General features: G+C 36.5%; 1 pseudogene; it reads right to left on the bottom strand.

Moving 5' to 3' along the window:
* LOC116083509 overlaps window positions 1-6,296 on the bottom strand; it is a 26,985-nt pseudogene extending 20,689 nt beyond the window's left edge.
* Between the last annotated feature and the right edge of the window lie 2,513 nt (window positions 6,297-8,809).

Below are 8,809 nucleotides of genomic sequence, written 5' to 3'. Positions count from 1 at the left end.
TGTGTGTTGTGGGACTGGCTGCAGAGCTTGTGCCAAAGGTCTGCTCAGAACACTAACCCAGACAGACCCGGAAGAAACCCGGGTCACTAGGCTGGCAGAGTTCCTAAGTGCCTAGGTCCGCTGGTCCCAGTTACTCCAAGTGTTGGAACAGATGTTGGTTCCTACTCACTTCTGGTCCCGGGTGTGTCAGAGCGCCTGGGATTGGAGCTTCCTCTGGGTGTTGTGGGACTGGTTTCAGAGTTTGAGGCCAAGGTCTATTCTCTGATCCTGGGTATGTCAGTGCACCTGGGAGTGGAGCTTCCTCTGGGTGTTGTGGGGCAGAGTAACCAAAGAGCCTTTCCTTAGTGTAGTTTTGTATAAACTTCAGATGTAGAAGACAAACCAGAAAGGCTGGGTGCAGGGGTAAGGCTGGGTGCAGGGGCTGGTTATTTGTTTTTTTGAGAGGCCTTACCTGCAGCTGACTGAGACAGATGCAGATACTTTCATCCAACCATTGGATTGAAGTTGGAGACTCCTATGGTTTAATTAAGGGAAGGATTGAAGAAGCTGAAGGTATTGACAACCCCATAGGGAGACCAGCAGTCCTAACTAACCAAAACCCCAGGGAGCTCAGAGACTGAGTCCCCTGGCACATATATAGCCTCAGTGGGAGAGTATGCTCCTAATTCTTGAGAGACTTGAGGCCCCCCAAAATGGGGAGTTCTGGTGGGGGTTGGAGCACTTTCTCAGAGGCAAAGGGGAGGTGGAATGGAATGATGAGCTGTGGGAGGGGGGACCAGGAGTAGAGCATCTGTTGAAATTTAAAATTAATAAATAAATTAAAAGATGTGAAAGTGGGGTAGAGACTTAGTGCAGGAGAAATAGTTCACAGGAGTGGGAGGGGAACAAGAAGGGGATGAGGGGTGTAAATGTGACCAGAAAGTATTAAATGCATGTAGGATACTGTAAAGGAATGTCGTTTTTGAAAAAAAAATGAGAAGTATTTTAGTTCATGGGCATCTTAACAGTTGTTTAGTAAAACAATTCCTTTTGTCACCTGTACAAAGAAAAGAATCATTCTGTATTATCTTACCATATTACTAAAAGTTTTTGCCACATGTTTCCCCACAAGCTCAGTGTTTATAAAGACACACACAAAAAAAAAAAAAAAGGAAGAAAAGAAAAGAAAACAAGTGGCTTAATTGAAATAAGACAAATACCTGAAATGGATTCACTATTTCTGTGTGCAGAAAATATTTATTAGCCCTTCATGTGCCAAATCTTGCATGAATTTAAGTATCACATATGTAAACCTAGGAATGGGCTTCTGTGGATCTGTTGATATTGAGATGAGAGTAACTCTAATGTATGCACATTGCTTCAGGGAGTAGAAATAGGTTTTGCCATTGAGAACGCTTTATTCAAGGGTCTACAAAAACTAAAAACAAGCTTAGCTTATGACCCAGAATGCTTATGTCTAAAAAGACAGAAAGACGGGAAGACAGAGGGAGGGAGTTTAAGAGAAAATGTTTATATAAAAGAAAGTTCAAAAATTGTTCATACAAGCTATAGTCATAATTGACCCAAGCTAGAATTTAGCTAAACAATAAGAATAATGGAATTTATATTTGAATAGAAGAATTGTGGACTGCTAATAAATTAGAAGAATATTACAGACAGTATGCTAAAGAAGCCATGCTGTTACAAAAGCACTAATGCTGTGGAACTGACTGCAGAGAGCATGAACAAAACTCTCTTTGTTAGTGAAAGCTGAAATTTTTTCTGCAAAAGCAATTCTGCTAAAGCATGCATTGTGAGATTCTGGATCTGGGCATCAGGCAGATCTGACACGGTTTTCAGTGGATTGTTGACCATGCAGAGTAGAGAGACAATGTTAAAAAATGTAGAGTACAGTGAGGAAACAATGTACACAGGCAAGGCAATTAGAAAAATGTTAGCCTAAAATGGCCCAGAATGCAGAAAGTGTGATGTCATAAGCTGAGGGTGGGGCTAGGCATGCATCTAATCCATTAAGTTACTAGAGAGGCTGAGACAGGTGGATCACTGGAGCCCATGAGTTTGAACAATGCACTGAGACCTTGTCTCGAAAGTAGAAATAGTGCTACAATTTGAGGATAGCCTGGAATTCATTGAGAAGACATACTAAATGAAGCATTAAGGTTTTATAGAACTATGACTGTGCTGGTATAAGTAATTATCGGAACTGTAATTATGTTGGTACTTTTTATTGGAGATTATACTGTCCTTTTTTTGTTGTTCTTGTTTTTTTTGTTTATTTTTTTCGAGACAGGGTTTCTCTATATAGCCCTAGCTGTCCTGGAATTCACTCTGTAGACCAGGCTGGGCTCGAACTCAGAAATATGCCTGCCTCTTCCTCCCAAGTGCTAAGATTGAAGGCATGCGCCACCACTGCCTGGCTTGTCCTTTATTTTTTAATATGATGTAAAATTAATTAAAGAATACATTTAAAAGATGGTTGTTTTCTGATGAATAAAACTGATATATACTATATTTATATGTTGTGAAATATGCATACAGTATGGGTTTTACCATATGTTTAACTTCCAAATAAAAGGAAGGTTATTCAACTTCTCGTTTATAAGAATGACCCAGGGAGATTTCCTTATCTCAGTTCTGTGCACCAATATCTTGAGATGATCCATTTTTTCTATCATGCTTATTATTGTAAAGTCAAGAAAGCTTGTGTTTATTACAACAACATGTGAATCATGTTAGTTAAACTATCATTAATATTCTCTTATTGAAGATGCCTTGCTATTATTTTAACTTATTTATTTACATGGGATTGTTGACCTTTTATATAACACAACATATGCTAACACAATCAGAAATAAACATCAAAAAACCTTCAATTGTCATAATATAGAGGATTGACTGAAAAACATCTCTTCTAGGCAGGAAAGATAAGACAGAAAATAACATTTGACTGAAATAGTTGATGTGCATTTATGTGAGGAAGTTTTCATTTAGAAAGATGTCAATTTTGTTTTACAATTGATAATATCTATATAAACTTGAAGGATTCCCTGTGATCTTTTCTGATGAAAATATGTATTCTATGTGGAGAAGGTAGCCATTTTTTCCTATACATTTTTAAATGACAGATAATTGTATATGCTCAAAGGTGTTCTCATCTGTTACAGGCTGAACTGTGTTCCCTCACAATAGTTATGATTTCAGTCCCTAACCTCTAAAACCTCAGAATGTGAGTGTTTTGGGAAATGGGCTCTTTAGAAAGATAATAACTTAGAATGCATTCAATAATGTAGTCCTAATCCAATCTGATTTGGGGATTTATGAAAGGAGGAAATTATGGAGAGACAGACACATGCAGTGTGGAGATACTAGAAGAAATGGCCATCTAAAAACCAAGATGAGAGTTCACAGAAGAAACCAGCCCTAAACTACCTGACTTCAGACTTATAGACCCATCTGTTTAAGCCACCAGTAACACCCATTGGTACTAGGAATGAGCATATCATCTCAGTATAAAACAATATATCATCTCAATGCAAAAAATAAACTTGCAAATAAAGTTTATCTCCTTTTTAATTTTTTTTAGTTATGTTAAAAATCCTTTTTATACAGCCTCTTCCTGTCCAGATCAAGCTAGTCTCACTATGTAGCTCAGACTGGGCTCAAAACTATGACCTTTCTGTGTCTCAGCCTTTGTACTGAGATGATATATTCATTTCCCAGGGATCTCAATACCTAGTACCAATGGGTATGACTGGTGGCTTAAACAGATGGGTCTCTAAGTCTAAAGTCAAGTAGTCTCAGGGTTTCTTCTGTGAACTCTCATAGAACCTATTCCTATACCTGAACTTCAAACTTGCCTCCATATTAAAACAATACATCAGACTTAAAATTGAATAATATCAAATTAGTAATCTCAAGTATCATATCCATATACACACATATATAAATATATTGTATAAATAAAAGAAAATATATATACTATACAGAATTCATTTGTGGTCAATCCTGTTTTATTGTCATAATTTATATGAGATATAACCTAGGTACAGTAGCAATGGTAATACTTATTGCCCTGAATAACATTATTGAATGGGTTTGAGAGAAGCATATATATTTTTTTGATTAATCAGATGAGTGAGTCCAAAGCAAATCATTGCCCTGATAAAAGATGATTTAAATGTATAGTATTTGGTGCTTCTTTTTACCTTTTGTGATATACTTAGTACCTGTATAACACTGTAAAGTTCATATACATTCATATGTATTTAAATAAGCTTACACGCTCATAGGTTCTTCAGTGCCCTTGCCTGTGCCTTTGTTTCTGTGATTCAAGTATCTTTGGGGTTTTCAAGTGAGCCCCAAGCACTTGAAACTGGGTTATCATCCCAATCCCAGCTGTGCAATGGACACGATTATTTTAGGAAGAGAAACAAGCACCATGAAGGAACAAAATGTAATTGCTTCTATGACAGTCATTTAGCATCCAAGAGTAAAGATTCAAACCAGCATCTCCATTAGCCTAACAACAATTACACAGCGTTCCTTTTCATCCATGCCTTCTAGGCTTTTCTTTCTTGAAGCTTTCTAAAGGGTATTTGAGTGATCTAACATTAACCACCCACACACTGTATTTACCACTATTATTAGCACAGCAGATGATCTTTACAATTTAGTGAAGCTACAAGAAGCGTTATTAGAGATTTTCTTTAAAAAGTGCTTCCAAATCATTTGCCATTTCTTCCAATTTGTAACCCAGGCAGAGTTGTTCTCAAGTGACCTTCAGTTATTTCTCTTAGCTTCAGCTTAAAATGGCTACAATTAGTAAAACTATGTAAGTGCATCTCAACTTTGGATACACTTCCTTCTACATAAATTCACAATAGTCAGAGACACAAGCCTGACAAAGTGAAATGTAATAGAGTGGCAAGGTCTTACTTTCAGGCTCCCCTAAGTAACTTGTGGTTACATGATGGTTCGTGGCCACTAATAAGCTCATTACATTGGGGTTAGAGGGAATACAAAACTCCTACAAAAGCAAATTGAGTTTTAGTCTTTTTTGAAAAAATGTTCAACATGGAGCAGATAATCATTCTGAATGCTCATCCATTATTTATAAAATCCTCCCTAGTGTTATTAAACACCGCAAATGTTTAATGGAGTGAGTAAACACTATATTGTGCTGCACAATAATAACCAAATTGTGTCCTGCAGGAAGTGAACAAGATGCCTTGTGTGGAACAGTTGAGAGGCAAATGCAAATAAAATTAAATTGGGAGCTCAAAATGCTACAGGAAGATCTGCAGAGGCACAGAAAGAGCTGAAGAAAAAGGAACCTTCTAAAAGCCGCATGAACATTGCTGAGACATTGTATGCTGAGTTATTTATATAAAACCTGAACAAAATTTGATTCATTATATGAAATAGAAAACTTTGAAACTCTGAAAACTATGGGCTCTATGAAAACAAAATATGACATTTTAGTGATTGTGCTATCTGATGAAATATAGATTATGTTTTGGTAGTAGGTAGACATAAGTATCAAGTGATTTAAAGTTGTGCAATGTCAAACTATCAAATGCTGAAAGTGTAAAAGATTAACCTTTGGCACAATGTTAATAGACTTTTTCTCAATAATTTTGGCTAATGGCTTTAAAATTATTATTAACTAAGTGATTTCTGTTTTGGAAAACTAGGCAGGATATTAATTTCAAATTTTCTATCAATGCAAAGCACAATGTTACTAAAACAACTGGCTCAATTTTTAAATTACATCTTTTTATTTATTTCATGTGTACATGTGTGTGCATGTACTTGTATGCCAGAGAATACAAGTAGAAGTCAGTTTACAGGAGTTGGGTCTCTCCTTCAACCATATAGACTCTGGAGATCAGACTCAGGTGAACAGACTTGGCATTAAGAATCTTCACCTACTGAGCCATCTCACCTGCCCAAGCAACTGGCTCTTAGCTGAATAAAATTGAAGGGATAGAGTTAATAAAATTGCCTTATTTCAAAGGCAATGAATGCATCTTCATATGTCTTCAAATAATCAGTATTGATAAGATAAAGCTGTGTGGTCACTTTTTTCATAAACAATGAAAAAATATTAGGTTTTCTAAACTTAACTATATTTAAACATTTAAGCTACAGAGTCTCTTCCAATTTGCTTAAAACTTCTAGAGCTGGAAAAATTAAAGTTGTGCACTGCATTAGGCAAAGAAACATCACTTCTGACTTACCTTCTCTGCTTTTATTTTAGAAACCTCTTGATTTTCTCTGGGTTTCTGGTTTCCCATGCATAGTTGCTTTATTATTTTTCCTTCCCTGGGTAGATATTTCAATGTAACCATCCCTGAGGTAGAATTTTGCTGTGCCAATCTCTAGAAAAAATCTTTCTTCAGAAGAAATTGAAATTGTCTGTTCTCAACCTGTCTTCCCTAAAATTCACTTTTTTTCTGGGGTTGACATTTTAGACACATTGGACAAAAACTAAAAAGTTACTGGGGCAAATTTCCATACACGAGGAATGTGTAAGTAAGTTGGGGAAAGTAGTAGGCATGCAAAATCCGTTGAAATAAACTTTTTCCTTTCCCCACTAGAATGGTTAGATACATAAACCATCTTTAATTTAGACAAAGACTTTAGTTGAGTATGCTTTCAATGCACATGAATGTGTTTCTGAACAGATTGTATTTCCAGTACAAGATTTCAAATATATAAATCAATAGACATGTTGGCGGGTATAGTCATTATTTGAGAATACTTTAGTGTTAAAAGATCTTGACTAGACTCAATAATATATTGAAAGAGATCTAATACAACACTATGTGCTTACTTTGATTATAAAAAAGTGAGTCCTAACATATTCCTTGTATGTGTACTTGATAGATATCAGGACCAAAGGAAATTCCAGCTAATGTCTGTATTGGTAAGTTAGGTATTCTGTGGTGACTTGGTATAGTGTGACAGATGTCCTGTATACTTTTTCTAAGAAGAATCCATTACTGACCAACTGCACATGTGTGATCATCTGCTGTTTGTTGACCAACTGTCTGTATCCCTAAGGCATCCTTGCCATTCCAAAAGTGTGTGTGCTATTCCTCCTGTATTCTCACTTACAGAAGCAGGCTGTGGATTTTTCTAAATATTATTGTGGCCGTTAGTTTCAGGTGAAGGAGGATGTGAGAAATAAATGGATTTGCACAGATTAACTAAAATATTTTGGTTAGAAAAGTTTGTCCTTCATCTCTATCTGTTTTTGCTGGTTTCTTTGTTATGGAACCTAACATTTATTTTGCTTTTCCTGTGAAGTCTGCTGCTCAGCTGAGGGTTGAGTAAAAACTTGAGTGCAAAGGCAGAGTACACTGGGCAATTATTCAGAAACTGGACTGTGCTATATAAAACTGGGATTAAGAAACAGGCAACACCAGCATTCTCTTCAACCTGTCCTCTTGCCAAAAGTACCTACTTATTCTCCCATGAATATGCTTGATTCTTATGGGGCTTATTGTCCAAAATACCTTTCTCAATATCATTTTCTAGGAAGTTACCCCTCTTGCCAAAAGTGCCTACTTGTTCTCCAGTGAGTATGCTTGATTCATATTGGAATGGTCTGAAAAACCGTTCTCAATTATGTTTCTCTAGGAAATTATCCTCTAAGACCTAGGATGAATAAAGATCTTTAGTTTTCCTCATTCCTAACTGTACCATTGAAAGAAAAAGAGCTGTACTAAGAGTATAGCTTTGCATTTACAAAGCATCTCCAATAAGTGTTGCCACGCAATGCACTGTTCTTGATTTCAATGGAGTGAAAAACTGCTTTTCCAGAAACTCTCTACTCCTCCATGCTTCTCAGCTCTTTGGCTCAACACTCTTATAACCCAGGGATTTTTCTTTTTTAATTCTGTGACTTGGTTGTTTGTTACTTATTAGTTTTTTTGGTGCCAAAGTAAATTGTAATTAAATTTTTGCATAAGTAAAACCATAATGATTAAGAGGAATTTTTAGCACTGGACAGTGGTGGCTCAAACCTTTAATCCCATCACTTGGGAGGCAGAGGAGGCAGCTTTCTGAGTTCAAGGCCAGCCTGTTCTACTTAGTGAGTTCCAGGACATCCAGGACTATACAGAAAAACCTTGTCTCAAAAAAACCATAAAAAATAAAAATAAAAAAATAAAAATAAATAAAAAAGAATTTTAGCTTTCTTTTTTATGTATTTTTTATTAGATATTTTCTTTATTTACATTTCAAATGATATCTCCTCTCCTGGTTACCCTCTGAAAAAAATATCAAAAGCAAAAGTCAAACCATGTTTCTTCCCCCCACTCTCCCTGCTCACAAACCCACCCACTCCCACTTCCTGGCCCCAGCATTCCCCTACACTAGGGCATAAACCTTCACAGGAACAAGGGCCTCTCTTCCCATTGATGACCAACTAGGCCATCCTCTGCTATACATATGCTGCTAGAGCCATGAGTCCCAACATGTGTGCTCTTTGGTTGATGGTTTGCTACCTGGAAGCTCTGAGCATACTACTTAGTTGATATTGTTGTTTGTCCTAAGGGGCTGCAAGCCCTTCTGCTCCTTGGGTCCTTTCTCTATCTCCTTCATTGGAGAGCTACTTTGCTGAAGTTGTTTATCAGGTTTAGAAGTTTTCTGGAGGAATTTTTGGGGTCAATTAAGTATACTATCATATCATCTGCAAATAGTGATAATTTTTCCTTCCTTTTCAATTTGTATCCCTTTGATCTACTTTTGTTGTCTAATTGCTCTGGCTAGGACTTCAAGTACAATATTGAATAGGTAGGGA

Source organism: Mastomys coucha, unplaced genomic scaffold (assembly GCF_008632895.1).
Source record: "Mastomys coucha isolate ucsf_1 unplaced genomic scaffold, UCSF_Mcou_1 pScaffold12, whole genome shotgun sequence".
In the NCBI taxonomy this organism is placed as follows: domain Eukaryota; kingdom Metazoa; phylum Chordata; class Mammalia; order Rodentia; family Muridae; genus Mastomys; species Mastomys coucha.
This window is presented reverse-complemented; position numbering and strand designations above follow the sequence as displayed.